Source organism: Sus scrofa, chromosome 17 (genome assembly GCF_054392235.1).
Source record: "Sus scrofa isolate SSC_HxYL_T2T_F1_AM1 chromosome 17, Sscrofa_HxYL_maternal_Yorkshire_Landrace_v2.0, whole genome shotgun sequence".
Taxonomy (NCBI): Eukaryota; Metazoa; Chordata; class Mammalia; order Artiodactyla; family Suidae; genus Sus; species Sus scrofa.
In genome coordinates this window covers 47,504,329-47,517,384 of record NC_139399.1, presented here as the reverse complement: position 1 = coordinate 47,517,384, position 13,056 = coordinate 47,504,329, and the positions used below count along the sequence as shown (strand labels likewise).

At 45.3% G+C, this 13,056-nt stretch overlaps 1 long non-coding RNA gene across 3 annotated transcripts in view; it reads left to right on the top strand.

Annotated features, from left to right (window-relative positions):
- The first annotated feature begins 168 nt into the window (after window positions 1-168).
- Window positions 169-13,056, top strand: part of LOC110257438 (uncharacterized) — a 69,396-nt gene continuing 56,508 nt past the window's right edge. The window contains exons 1-3 of one of the 3 annotated variants that reach the window (XR_014832288.1): window positions 169-452; window positions 1,425-1,529; window positions 2,161-2,274. This is a non-coding gene — a long non-coding RNA (uncharacterized LOC110257438). Of the gene's footprint in view, window positions 453-739; window positions 763-1,424; window positions 1,530-2,160; window positions 2,275-13,056 lie in introns of all 3 variants that reach the window. The other 2 variants (XR_014832289.1, XR_002340023.2) reach the window with 2 other exon arrangements.

Here is a 13,056-nt window from a genome sequence, read left to right as displayed (position 1 = left end):
CCTCCCCCACCCGCCGGGAGCGAGAAAACAAACTTTGTGCGGAGCGCGGTGAGCTACGCCCACCCCCGAGGGGCGGGCCAGCGGCAGCGAGGGGCTTTGCCCCGCCCACCGCACCCGGAGGGGGCGGGGCCGGGAGGGCACCTTCTTCCTGCGCCCACCCCCACCCTCAGGAATGCCACATGGCCTTCGTAGAGGAGTGGTGGGAACGCAGATCGGGATAGTCCGCTTGGGGGCAGGAAGTGGCCCGTTCCTCCTTTCGGAGAGCATTTCCGGAGCGCCTACTGTGTGCTCCATTCTGGGGGTGAGGGCCGTTACGGAGAGGAGAATTAATGCAAATCTTGATGTTTGTTAGTCCGCTCCCTTCATCAGGACCTCCCGCCGGCGGTTTGATTTTTCCCATTGCACGGAAAGGAAACTGAGGCCCCGTTAGTCCAGGGATTTAATCCCAGCTGGTAAGAAACGGGGTTTGAATGCGACGCCTGTTCTGCCCCTAGGGGCTCATAGAGTCGGGTAGAAAGGTTTCTTGAGCATTACCCCAAAGCATGTAGCCCCAGGGTCTATCACGCAAGGCAGCCAGAGCTGAAAACAGCCAATGTTTAAGGAGTGTTAATACGCAGTGACCATTAAGCGAGGCACTGCGTGTGTATCACCCTCAGATGATGGGGTAGGTGCTGTTACATGTCCTGTAAGTCCTCGGTTTGCTCATAAGCTGCTCTTGACTTTGCTCCTTGTCTCACAGTCAACCAGAGTTATTCAGCCCAGGTGGGTACCACAGTGGAGGCCAAGTCCTTATCTGATTGAGCCGGCCCTTGAAGGAGGCAGACCACCTGTCAAGGAGCCCTCGGGGCTCCTGGCTGCTTTCTTTTCTTTCTTTCTTTCTTTCTTTCTTTTTTTTTTTTGCTTTTTAGATGGTGTCTTTCTTCTTTGCCCACAACACCTAACTCCAGGACAGTTCTCTTGGTCTTCTCCAGCCCTGCTAGCACTCTCTTCCCTGCTCTTTGCTCTCTGTTCCGCATACTGTGAAATACCTGTTGACCAACCTATTGGCCTTCCTAGAAGACTTTGTGCCCTGCAGAGCGAAGCACAGAATCAGCCTAAAAATCGGCAAGGCCTTTTCTGGGCCTCTGGTTCCTCATCTAACCCCAGATATTTAGGGCCGTTGAGCTTGGAAATCAGCAGCTTTGCAATAAATGGCTTTTGGTCTTAACTGTGCTTAAACTATGGATAACTCTGAAAACAAAAATTTAGTTGGCTCCCCAGGCCCTAAGCCAATCAGAATGCTGATGATGATTGTTAAGGTGCACCTGGACTCCCCATTGAGGGCAGACCAATCTGCAAATGCTTAGAACTTCGTCGGCCACACTACTCTCCTTACAGCAATCCCAGAGGGTCAGTGCCGCTGCATTGCACTCTCCATTTCACAGATGGGGAAACTGAGGCCCAGAGTGGAGACCCCAAACAATTTCTTGGGAAAGTGATGCTCTGTCTATAGCCTTCTGAGAGAAAGAGGAAGGCTTGAGGAGTCTCAGGTAAGAAAGGTAAAACTTCAGGGCCCTGATCACTAGAATCACAGAGCATGTGTGGGATAGGGGACTTAGTGGGGGACCTGAAGGGCAGCCAGATGAGCCAGGAGATGTGACTGTCCCTGGTACTTGGTGCCAGGCATTGCACTCTGAGAGCCGGACTCTGCCCATTTTGGGAAAGCCACTGACCCTGGGCTGGAGCCCAGAGACCTCCCTGCAAATTGGGGCAGCAGAAGCCCCCTAGGCCAGTGCTTCCTAAGTCTTGTGCTAGACGAGGTTCACTGGGGCAAATGGAAGAGAGCAGCTCATTCCTCCTTTTAGCCTGCAGTGGTGCCACCTGGGAGCTGAATAGCAAAGTTGCTTCTGGAGCCCCTCCCCAGACTTCCTGGAGGGGGAAGGGGCAATTTGGGGTTTAGAGGGAGGCTGGTGGTGTGTCATGATTGTGCATTGTAAACAGATTCCCCAGGTGAAGCATAATAGTAGGTTTGAGAATTCCTATGTAAAGTTTCTCAACTAGTTAAGTATCAGGATTTAAAATGTGTGCATCCTTTAAGCCAGTAAGTCTACTTCTAGGAATCTCTCTCAAGCAATAATTGCAGAATAAAGATGAATGCTTATACAAGATTGTTCTTTGCAGCACTATTTATTTTGATGGAAAATTTCAAAGAGCTACATGTCTCACACCTCTCTCACTGGGAGCTGACTGCTTACAGCCTTCTGGGACCTCTGCACAGCAGGATGTTGTGACGGGGTAAGTCTGAGCACTAACCTGGGGGATGGCCAAGGTGTACTTATTATAACACTTGCAATGTCCTAGCAAGAAGGGGCTTTGAATATACCTGGGGAGAACTTTCATGAGAAAACTTTTTCCAACTAGGAAGTCTTTTGTTTTTGTTTTTTTAATGGCTGCACTAGTGGCATATGGAAATTTCCAGGCCAGGAATCAAATCCCAGCCACAGCTGGGACCTACACTGCAGCTACAGCAATGCTGGATTCTTTAGCCCACTGTGCCTGGCTGGGATTGAACCCTTATCTCCTCAGTGACCCAACCCACTGCAGTCAGATTCTTAACCCACTAAGGCACAGCAGGAACTCCTCAGAATTTACTTTTATTGTCATTTTTCTCTCATCCATTTTGCCCCCCTTCACATACGAAAAAACAGGGTCCCTGAGAGAAGGGACTTGCCCCATAATGAACTTGGAGTCCTGACTCATTGGACAGATCTGGGAGTGGGGTGGGGTGTGGCTCAGAGGGGAATGAGGAGTGGGCGTGGCCTCAGAGCCCAGGCTAATCTGGTGGCACCCAGGGGGCCATTTTAGGGAGAATCCTAGGAACTCCAGATTTCTCAGGCCAGGAAAGGGGTTGGATAGCTTCCATAAGGCAATCCTGCCTGTGTACTTGAAACTCAAATTAGGGAGTTCCTATTGTGGGGCAGTGGAAATGAATCTGACTAGGATCCATGAGGATGCAGGTTTGATCCCTGGCCTCCCTCAATGGATCAGGGATCCAGTGTTGCTGTGAGCCGTGGTGTAGGTCACACACATGGTTGGATCCTGCATTGCTATGGCTATGGCATAGGCCGGCAGCTCTAGCCCCGATTTTACCCCTAGCCTGGAAACTTCCATATGCCACTGGTTTGGCCCTAAAAAGCAAAAAAGAACAAAAAAGAAAACTCAAATTAGAGATCCCTCTTGATGATTAAACTCTCTTGATTGTCCCTGTTTCTAGTGCGCTTTATTGTAGAGGTTCAAATGAATGTCATGGACATCTATTTTCATTTAAAAAAAAAAAGGTGTTGATGGAAATGGAAGAGGGACCAATATTCACCAGAAGCCAACATGAGTCAAGGCTAGGTCTGGTAGCATAAAAGATGTGGTTCTGGGAGTTAGCTTGTGGAGCATTGGGTTAAGGATCTGGCATCGTCTGGGGCTCGGGTTTGATCCCTGGCCTGGGAACTTGCACACGATGCAGGCATGGCCAAAAAAAGAGAGAGAGATGGGATTCTGTGGGGTAGAGGGGAGAGCCCAGAGTCAGTGAGTAATTGACGAAACAGCTGTATTCACTCAGCGGATGGGGCCTTAAAGGCCAGGTGAAGCATTTGGATTTGGTGGTGCGGGAGGTAGGGAGCGCCTGCAGGATCCTGAGACCGTGGCTGAGGAGAGGTGGGAAGAGATTGGCGGTAGTGTGATCAGGTGAGGCAGCGCTGGGTAATTGAGACCAAACAGATGGAGACCTGTCTCTGAGGTCTAGGAGGTCGTGGCTCTCTTCTGAGAGGTTGAGCTTTTTCATCTAATATGGATTTCGGTTTATCAACATCTTACTTCTTAAAAGCCTTGTAGTATTTTGTCGATCGACTATAATTTGCCTAACTTTCTCCCAGTTGTTGGGTATTCACCCGTTCATCTAATTTGTTGAGTGCCCCGTGCTTGACAGGCTGTGTGCCTGAAGCTGGGGAAACCACCTACTAGGCTGGCATGAAGAAATCGACTTGGGCCACGTGTCTGGTGGTGGAAAAGATATGGGAATTGGATTTGGAGCCACTAGCCAGGTGATGGACGCACGTCATCCAAGTCCATTGTACCTCAGTTTTATCATCTGTGGAAACATCTGTTTTTTTTTGGGGGGGGGGAATCAAAGCAAATAAAGGCCATTTAAAAATGCTTCGTGAATAGCATACAGAGTTTTATAGGAGAGCAGATATCATTATGAGGGTGTCTTAGTTCTGCTTCTAATAGCTGTGGGGCTTTGACAATCCCAGTTCCCATTTCTTTCTCTTGATCTGAGGAATGAGAGAGTTGGATGTGATGAACCTAAAGGCCTCTTCTTTCTTTAGCTTTCTACCATCTAAGCCTTAATTTTTTTTTTTTTTTTTTTTTTTTTTTTTTTTTTTGTCTTTTTAGGGCTGCACCTGCAGCATATGGCAATTCCTAGGCTAGAAGTCCAATTGGAGCTGTAGCCACTGGCCTATGCCACAGCCACAGCAACTCGGGATCTGAGCCATGTCTGCATCCTATTCCACAGCTCATGGCAACGCCAGATCCTTAACCCACTGAGTAAGGCCAGAGATCAAACCTGCGTCCGCATGAATAATACTTGGGTTCCTCACTAGTCGGATGTTAACTACTGAGCCATGTCAGGAGCTCCCATGGCTTACATGTTTTTGAAAGCAACATATTGTATATGTAAATGCCTGTTCGTCCACAGTTAAGGCAACACTGGGTTGAAGATTGAAATGCTGGATAAAAGGAGTTCCTGTGTAGCTCAGCAGGTTAAGGATCCAGCATTGTCACTGCAGTGGCTTGGGCTGCTGCTATGGCATGGGTTCCATCCCTGGCCTGGGAACTTCCACGTCACAGGTGTGGTCAAAAACCAAACCAACACTGGATTAAGATTAAAAAAATCTAGGAGTTCCTGTCGTGGCGCAGTGGTTAACGAATCCGACTAGGAGCCATGAGGTTGCGGGTTCGATCCTTGCCCTTGCTCAGTGGGTTAACGATTCGGCGTTGCCATGAGCTGTGGTGTAGGTCGCAGACGAGGCTCGGATCCCGCGTTGCTGTGGCTCTGGTGTAGGCTGGCAGCTACAGCTCCGATTAGACCCCTAGCCTGGGAACCCCATATGCCGCGGGAATGGTCCAAGAAATGGCAAAAAGACAAAAAAAAAAATCTTTAATTTTATCTTTTCTTGGTTAAGTGGTGAGGAGTATTACCTAAAAATTGTGTATGTCTCCATGGCTTTCTTAAATAGCTTTCTAGTTATACTTGATTACCTGATTTCCTGTGCAGTTTGCATCAAAGGGATATTTCAGGGACTTCCCATTGTGGCTCAGAGGAAACGAACCCAACTAGTATCCAAGAGGATGCAGATTCAATCCCTGGCCTTACTCAGTGAGTTAAGGATCTGGCATTGCCGTGAACTGTGGTGTAGTTTGCAGACTTGGCTCAAATTCCATGTTGCAGTGGTGGTGGCATAGGTTGGCAGCTGCAGCTCTGATTTGACCCCTAGCTTGGGAATGTCCATATGCCAAGGGTGCAGCCCTAAAAAGCAAAAAAGCAAGAAAAAAAGGGGGGGGCATATTTCAGATAGGCCTCAAGTTACAACCTTTTAACCTCGATATGTGGGTGGAGCAGGGTTAGGTAGAGCAGGCTTATGGCAGTAACCTGCCAGGTAGAGATGCCAGAGTTTCTTCTCTTGATGCCTTCTGCCTTCTAGACAGATTAATTAGTGAGTGTTGTGCTTTTAATTTGGGAATTAAATAAATCCCTTCTGATTTTTCTGGTAGTCTGCTCTCCTACCTGTAAACCACTGAGTACTGGCCCTTACAATCACAGCCATAGAAATCAGCTCTCAGAGTTCACTATGGTGGGGCCTGGAGACTTAATGACTGTATTTTTCCTCATTCTTTTTATTAGGGTCCTGGGTGATAGGCTCAATAGGGATCAGATTCTACGTGGCAGATATTTTTCTTTCTTTTTTTTTTTTTTTTTTTTTGTCTTTTTGCTATTTCTTGGGCCGCTCCTGCGGCACATGGAGGTTCCCAGGCCAGGGGTCCAATCGGAGCTTTAGCCACTGGCCTACGCCAGAGCCACAGCAACGCGGGATCTGAGCCGTGTCTGCAATCTACACCACAGCTCACGGCAACGCCGGATCCTTAACCCACTGAGCAAGGGCAGGGACCGAACCCGCAACCTCATGGTTCCTAGTCGGGTTCGTTAACCTCTGCGCCACGACGGGAACTCCATATTTTTCTTTTTTTGCACTTTTCAGGGCTGTGCTTGCGGCATGTGGAGGTTCCCAGACTAGGGATCCAATGAATCAGAGCTACAGCTGTGCCGGCCGATGCCACAGCAACATCAGGTCTGAGCCTCATCTGCAACCTACACCACAGCTCATGACAATGGCGGATCCTTAACCCACTGAGCGAGGCCAGGGATCGAACCCACAACCTCATGGTTCCTTGTCAGATTCATTAACCACTGAGCCCGGATGGGAACTCCTCATTTTTTAAATTACAAAAGCAAGCACTCTGTGTTAATTATGGCAAGTTACATAGTGCAAAAGCCTACAAAGAAAAAGTGAATACCTGCCCCCCACCCCACCCCCGACCCTGCTGCATTCCCACCTTCCAGCTGTAGCAGTGATAATAGGTATGTATTCTTCCTTACCTTTCTCCATGTTCCTGTAAACACATGCAGATATAGACACACATCCTGAGAGGTGTTTTCTCTCCTTCCTCTTTATTTACATTGTTTTCCCAATTTTCAACAATTGAGATTAACATTTCCTACATAAATATCTTTGCAGTTCTGGAGTTCCCGTTGTGGCTCAGCAGTGATGAGCCCACTAGTATCCATAGTTCAATCCCTGTGAGCTGTGGTGTAGGTCATAGATGTGGCTCGGATCCCAAGTTGCTGTGGTTGTGGTGTAAGCCAGCAGCTCTAGCTCCAATTTGACCCCTAGCCTGGTAACTTCCATATGTTGTGGATGCAGCCATAAAAAGCAAAAAAAAAAAGAAAAAGAAAAAAGAAATGTCTTTGCAGTTCTGAGAATTTCCTGAAATAGATTCCCTGAAGTGGGATTACTGGGACAAAGAGTAAGAATGAACATTTGTAAGGCATGCTCTAAAGTGCTGTCCATGACAGCATTTGTAGTTTCAGTGTTTGTCTCTCCCAGTCCTTAGGTTGGCCACATCAACTGTTCGCAGTTTTGTGCCAATCTTTCCTCATTTGATGGCTGAAGAATAGTCTTTGGGTTTTTTTTGTTTGTTTGTTTGTTTTTTCCGCTTTAGCTGCTCCCATAGCACATAGAAGTTCCTGGGCCAGGGATCAAATCTACGCCACAGCAGTGACCCAAGCAGCTGCAGTGACAGCTCTGGACCCCTACCACCGTGCTGTGCCACAAGAGAACTGCAATCTTTGGTTCTTTTAATTTGCCTTTTTTTTCTTTTCTTTTTCTTTTTTTTTTTTAGTGAAATTGAATATCTTCAAATTTCAGGAGATCCCTGGTGGGTCAGTGGGTTAAGGATCCAGTATTGTCACTGCCTTGGCTCTGGTTGTGCTGTGCTATAGGTCTAATCCCTGGCCTGAGAAGTTCTACATGCTGCAGGTGCAGCCAAAAAAATCATAATTATTGGACATTTGTCAACTGTGAATTATCTTCACATCTTTTCAGGTCATTATGAGTTTTTTTCTGACTTGCACGTTATTTGTAGTAATAAGGGTGCTTAGCCTTTGTCATATTGGTTGCAGGTAATTCTTTGCCCCAAGATTATTGTCTGCTTTTTCCTAACACTTTTTAAGCTGTTGAAACAACAGTGACAACTTTTCACTCAGTCAAATGTCTGTCTTTGTGATGTTGCCCATTGCTTTTAGGCTCAGAAAGAGTATCAGTGATCAAAGGATATTTGCCTAGATTTTCTTGTTGATTTCCTCCCTTCCTTCCTTCTTTCGTAAAGTATAGTTGATTTACAGTGTTGTGCCCATTTCTGCTGTACAGCAAAGTGACTCGATATATATATACCCACATATACGTATTATTTTCCATAATGGTCTATCCCCAGAGATTGGATATAGTTCCCTGTGCTTTACAGTGGGATCTTGTTTTTTATCCATTCTAAATGTAATAGTTTACATCTACAAACTCCAAACTCCCAGTCCATCCGTCTTCCTCTGCTCCTCTCCCTTGGCAACCACAAGTCTGTTCTCCCTGTCTGTGAGTCTGTTTCTGTTTTGTGGAAAGGTTCATTTGTGCCATATTTTAGATTCCTCCTATAAGTGATATCATATGGTATTGTCTTTCTCTTTCTGACTTGACTTAGCATGATAATCTTTAGTTGGATGATTTTGGTTTTTATTACTCAATGAATTTATCACATCTGTAGTTGTATAATGATCATCACAATCCAATTTTGATTTTGTTTCTTAATGACTTTATTTTTTTAAACATTTTTAAATTGAACTATAGTTGATTTACAATGTTGTGTTAATTTCTCTTGTACAGCAAAGTGACTCAGTTGTACACATATTTTTTTCATATTCTTTTCCATTATGGTTTATCACAGGATATTGAATATAGTTCCCTGCGCTACACATTAGAACCTTGATGTTTATCCATCCTGTATGTAAGAGTTTGCCTCTACTAATCCCAAACTCCCAGTCCTTCCCTCCTCCAACTCCCCTCCTCCTTGGCAACCACAAGTCTGTTCTGTTTATCTGTGGGTCTATTTTTGTTTCACAGATATGTTGATTTGTGTTGTTTTAGATATCATATTTAAGTATCATATGGTATGTCTTTCTCTTTCTGGCTTTGCTTAATATGAGAATCTTTAGGTCCATCTATGTTGCTGCAAATGGCATTGTTTCATTGTTTTTAATGAATACATTATGTGTGTGTATATACACACACACACACATATCACATCTTTTTATCCATTCATCTGTCAGTGGACATGTAGATTGTTTCCACGTCTTGGCTATTGTTTTCTGTTTTTTGGGGTTTTTAAAAATTTTTTTATTTATTTTTTATTATTATTATTTTATTTATTTTTTTTAAAGGCGAAGGCAGCAATTTATTTATTTATTTTTGTCTTTTTGCTATTTCTTTGGGCCGCTCCTGCGGCATATGGAGGTTCCCAGGCTAGGGGTTTAATCGGAGCTGTAGCCACTGGCCTACGCCAGAGCCACAGCCACGCGGGATCCGAGCCGCGTCTGCAACCTACACCACAGCTCACGGCAACGCCGGATCGTTAACCCACTGAGCAAGGGCAGGGACCGAACCCGCAACCTCATGGTTCCTAGTCGGATTCGTTAACCACTGCGCCACGACGGGAACTCCTGTTTTTTGTTTTTTTGTTTTTTTTTGCTTTTTAGGGTGCACCCGTGGCATGTGGAGGTTCCCAGGCTAGGGGTCAAATCTGAGCTATAGCTGCCGGCCCACACCATAGCCACAGCAACGCAGGATCCGAGCTGAGTCTGCAACCCACACTACAGCTCACAGCAACACTGGATCCTTAACCCACTAGCAAGGCCAGGGATCAAACCTGTGTCCTCATGGATGCTAGTCAGGCTCCTTAACCACTGAGCCGAGATAGGAACTCCCATGCTTGGCTATTGTGAATAGTGCTTCTATGAATGTAGGGTTTATGTATCTTTTCGAAATATAGTCTTATCTGGATATGTGCCAGAAGTGGAATTGCTTCATATAGTAGGTAACTCTATTTTCAGTTTTTTGAGGCACCTCCATACTGTTTTCCATAGTGGCTGCACCATTTTACAGTTCCACCAACAGTATAAGAGAATTCTCTTTTCTCCATATCTTCTCTAGTGTTTGTTATTTGTAGACTTTTTTTTTTTTTCTTTTTAAGGCTGTATCTGCAGCATATGGAGGTTCCCAGGGTAGAGGTCTAATTAGAGCTACAGCTACTGGCCTACACCACAGCCACAGCAATGCAGAATCCAAGCCACATCTGCGACCTACACTGCAGCTCACAGCATCACTGGATCCTTAACACACTGCGTGAGGCCAGGGATTGAACCCTTGACCTCATGGTTCCTAGTCAGATTTGTTTCCGAAGTGCCACAATGGGAACTCCGTAGACCTTTTTTTTTTTTTTTTTTTTTTTTTTAATGGCCACACTGCGACATATGGAATTCCCAGGCCAGGAATTGAATCTGAGCTGTGGCTGCAACCTGTGCCACAGCTGTGGCAATACCGGATCCTTTAACTCAAAGTACTGGGCTAGGGATTGAACGCATACCTCAGCAGTGACCCAAGACGTTGCAGTTGGAGTTTCTTAACCCACTGCGCCATGGTGGGAACTCCATTTGTAGATTTTTTAATGATGGCCCTTCTGACCCGTGTGAAGTTATTCCTTGTGAAGTTTTGATTTGCATTTCTCAAATAATTAATGATTAATGATATAGCATCTTTTCATGTGCCTTTTGGCCATCTGTCTTCTTTGGAAAAATGTCTATTTAGCTCTTCTGCCCATTTTTCAATTTGGTTGTTTGTTTTTCTAATACTGAATTGTATGAGCTGTTTGTTTATTCTGGAAATTAAGCCCTGGTTGGTTGCATTGTTTGCAAATATTTTCTCCAGTTCTCTAGGTTGTCTTTTTCTTATTTATGGTTTTCTTTTTTTTTTTTTTTTTTTTTTTGTCTTTTGTCTTTTGTTGTTATTGTTGCTATTTCTTGGGCCGCTCCCGCGGCATATGGAGGTTCCCAGGCTAAGGGTTGAATCAGAGCTGTAGCCACCAGCCTACGCCAGAGCCACAGCAACGCGGGATCCGAGCCGCGTCTGCAACCTACACCACAGCTCACGGCAACGCCGGATCGTTAACCCACTGAGCAAGGGCAGGGACCGAACCCGCAACCTCATGGTTCCTAGTCGGATTCGTTAACCACTGCGCCACGACGGGAACTCCTTATTTATGGTTTTCTTTGCTGTGCAAAAGCTTATAAGTTTGATTAGGTCCCATTTGTTTATTTTTTATTATTTATTTATTTAGTGCTTTCAGGGCTATCCCTGAAGTTCCCAGGGTAGGGGTCAAATCGGAGGTGCAGCTGCCAGCCTATGCCACAGCCACAGCAACATCAGATCTGACTCTCATCTGCAGCCTATACTACAGCTCATGGCAATGCCAGATCCTTAACCCCCTGAGCAGGGGCAGGGATGGAACTTCCATCCTCGTGGATACCCACTGAGCCACAACGGGGACTCCCCATTTGCTTAGTTTTGCTGTTATTTCAATTGCTTTGGGAGATTGACCTAAGAGAACATTGGTACCATTTATGTCAGAGAATGTTCTGCCTATGTTCTCTTCTAGGAGTTTTTTGTTTTGTTTGTAGGTTGCTTTTTCTTTTTCTTTTTGACCATATAGTGCAGTGGCTTGATCTCAGTTCCCAGACCAGGAATCAAACCCAGTACAGCAGTGAAGGCACTAAGTCCTAACCATTAGACCACCAGGAAACTCTTGTAGGAGTTTTATGGTGTCTTGTCTTATATTTAAGTCTTTACTTAAGGGCTTCATTTCTAACACTTAACCCTTTGCTGCATCTGGAATTTATTTTGATTTACATTGTGAAGTGAGAATCCCAATAAGTCTTTTTTTTTATGAACAGCATACCATTTTTTATCATCTTTCCTGTCTTCATGGGTGTATGGTGCCTCTTCCTCCAAACTATTTTTCATGGCATATCCCAAAGAGGGGATATTTTGAGACTCTGCTTTAGAGGATAAAAGATAGATTTTGGACCAGGGAAGGAAAGCCTTTGAATTTCTATAGTGGTTCTCCTCCATGAAGCTAATGATTGTTTTGCTTTAAGGACCCTAACTTTGCCCATCTCTTCCAAGGCCCTCAAAGAGGTCATATGTTTTCATTAAATGTACAAATTAAGAAACTGTCCTTGGAGTTCCCATTGTGGCTTAGCGGTAATGAACCCAACTAGTATCCATGAGGATGTGGGTTTGATCCCTGGCCTCACTCAATGGGTTAAGGATCCAGCATTGTCATGAGCTGTGGTGTAGGTCAAAGACTCGGTTCAGAACTGGTGTTGCTGTAGTGTAGGTCGGCAGCTGCAGCTCCTATTCAACCCCTAGCCTGGGAACTTCCATATGCTGCGTGTGTGGCCCTAAAAAGCAAAAAAAAACAAAAGCAAAACCAAAAAACCCTGAAAACTGTCCTTGTAATCAGTTAAAACCACTGTCTTACTCCACTATGACTTCCTTCCTCATTGTTCCCCTCCTGCTAAGTGGCTTTCTGTTGGCTCTGGACATTTTTCGGGATTAAGCTAAAGGTTGAGATAGAATGCATTTAGGTTGCGTTTATCTATTTTTGTGATTTGCGGTCACTTCCGCCAGCACTTCAGATAGTGACAGCTGCCCTGGTATAGGAAAGGCTTTTATGACACACAGTTGCAGGAACGGAGGTGGTGTCACCATATGAAGATGTCCTATAGCATCCCCACCTGGGGTATATAGGTAAAGGAAGATAAATGAGGTTTGAAACATCTGGTGTCAGAAGCTGGTCTGTGGCAAATTCTTCTGATCATGGAGACTCTGAAAATGGAAGCAGTAGACTCAGTTTTGACCAACACTTATTAGAAATGGAAGTCTTCTTCTGCCAAGAATGTATTTGGGGAGTTCCCGTTGTGGCTCAGTGGTTAACGAATCCGACTAGGAATCATGAGGTTTCGGGTTCAATCCCTGGCCTCGCTCAGTGGGTTAAGGATCCAGTGTTGCCGTGAGCTGTGGTGTAGGTTGCAGATGTGGCTCGGATCCTCCGTTGCTGTGGCTGTGGTGTAGGGCGGCGGATACAGCTCCTATTAGACTCCTAGCCTGGGAATCTCCATATACCGCGGGAGCAGCCCTAGAAAAGGCAAAAAGACCAAAAAAAAAAATGTATTTGGTAATGCAGTATGTACTATTATAAATATACACATCAAAAGAAAGGCTGAGTCATTCTTATTTTCTCTCTATAAAATCATGTTGCAGGGAGTTCCCATTGTGGCTCTGCAGGTTAAAAACCCAACTAGAA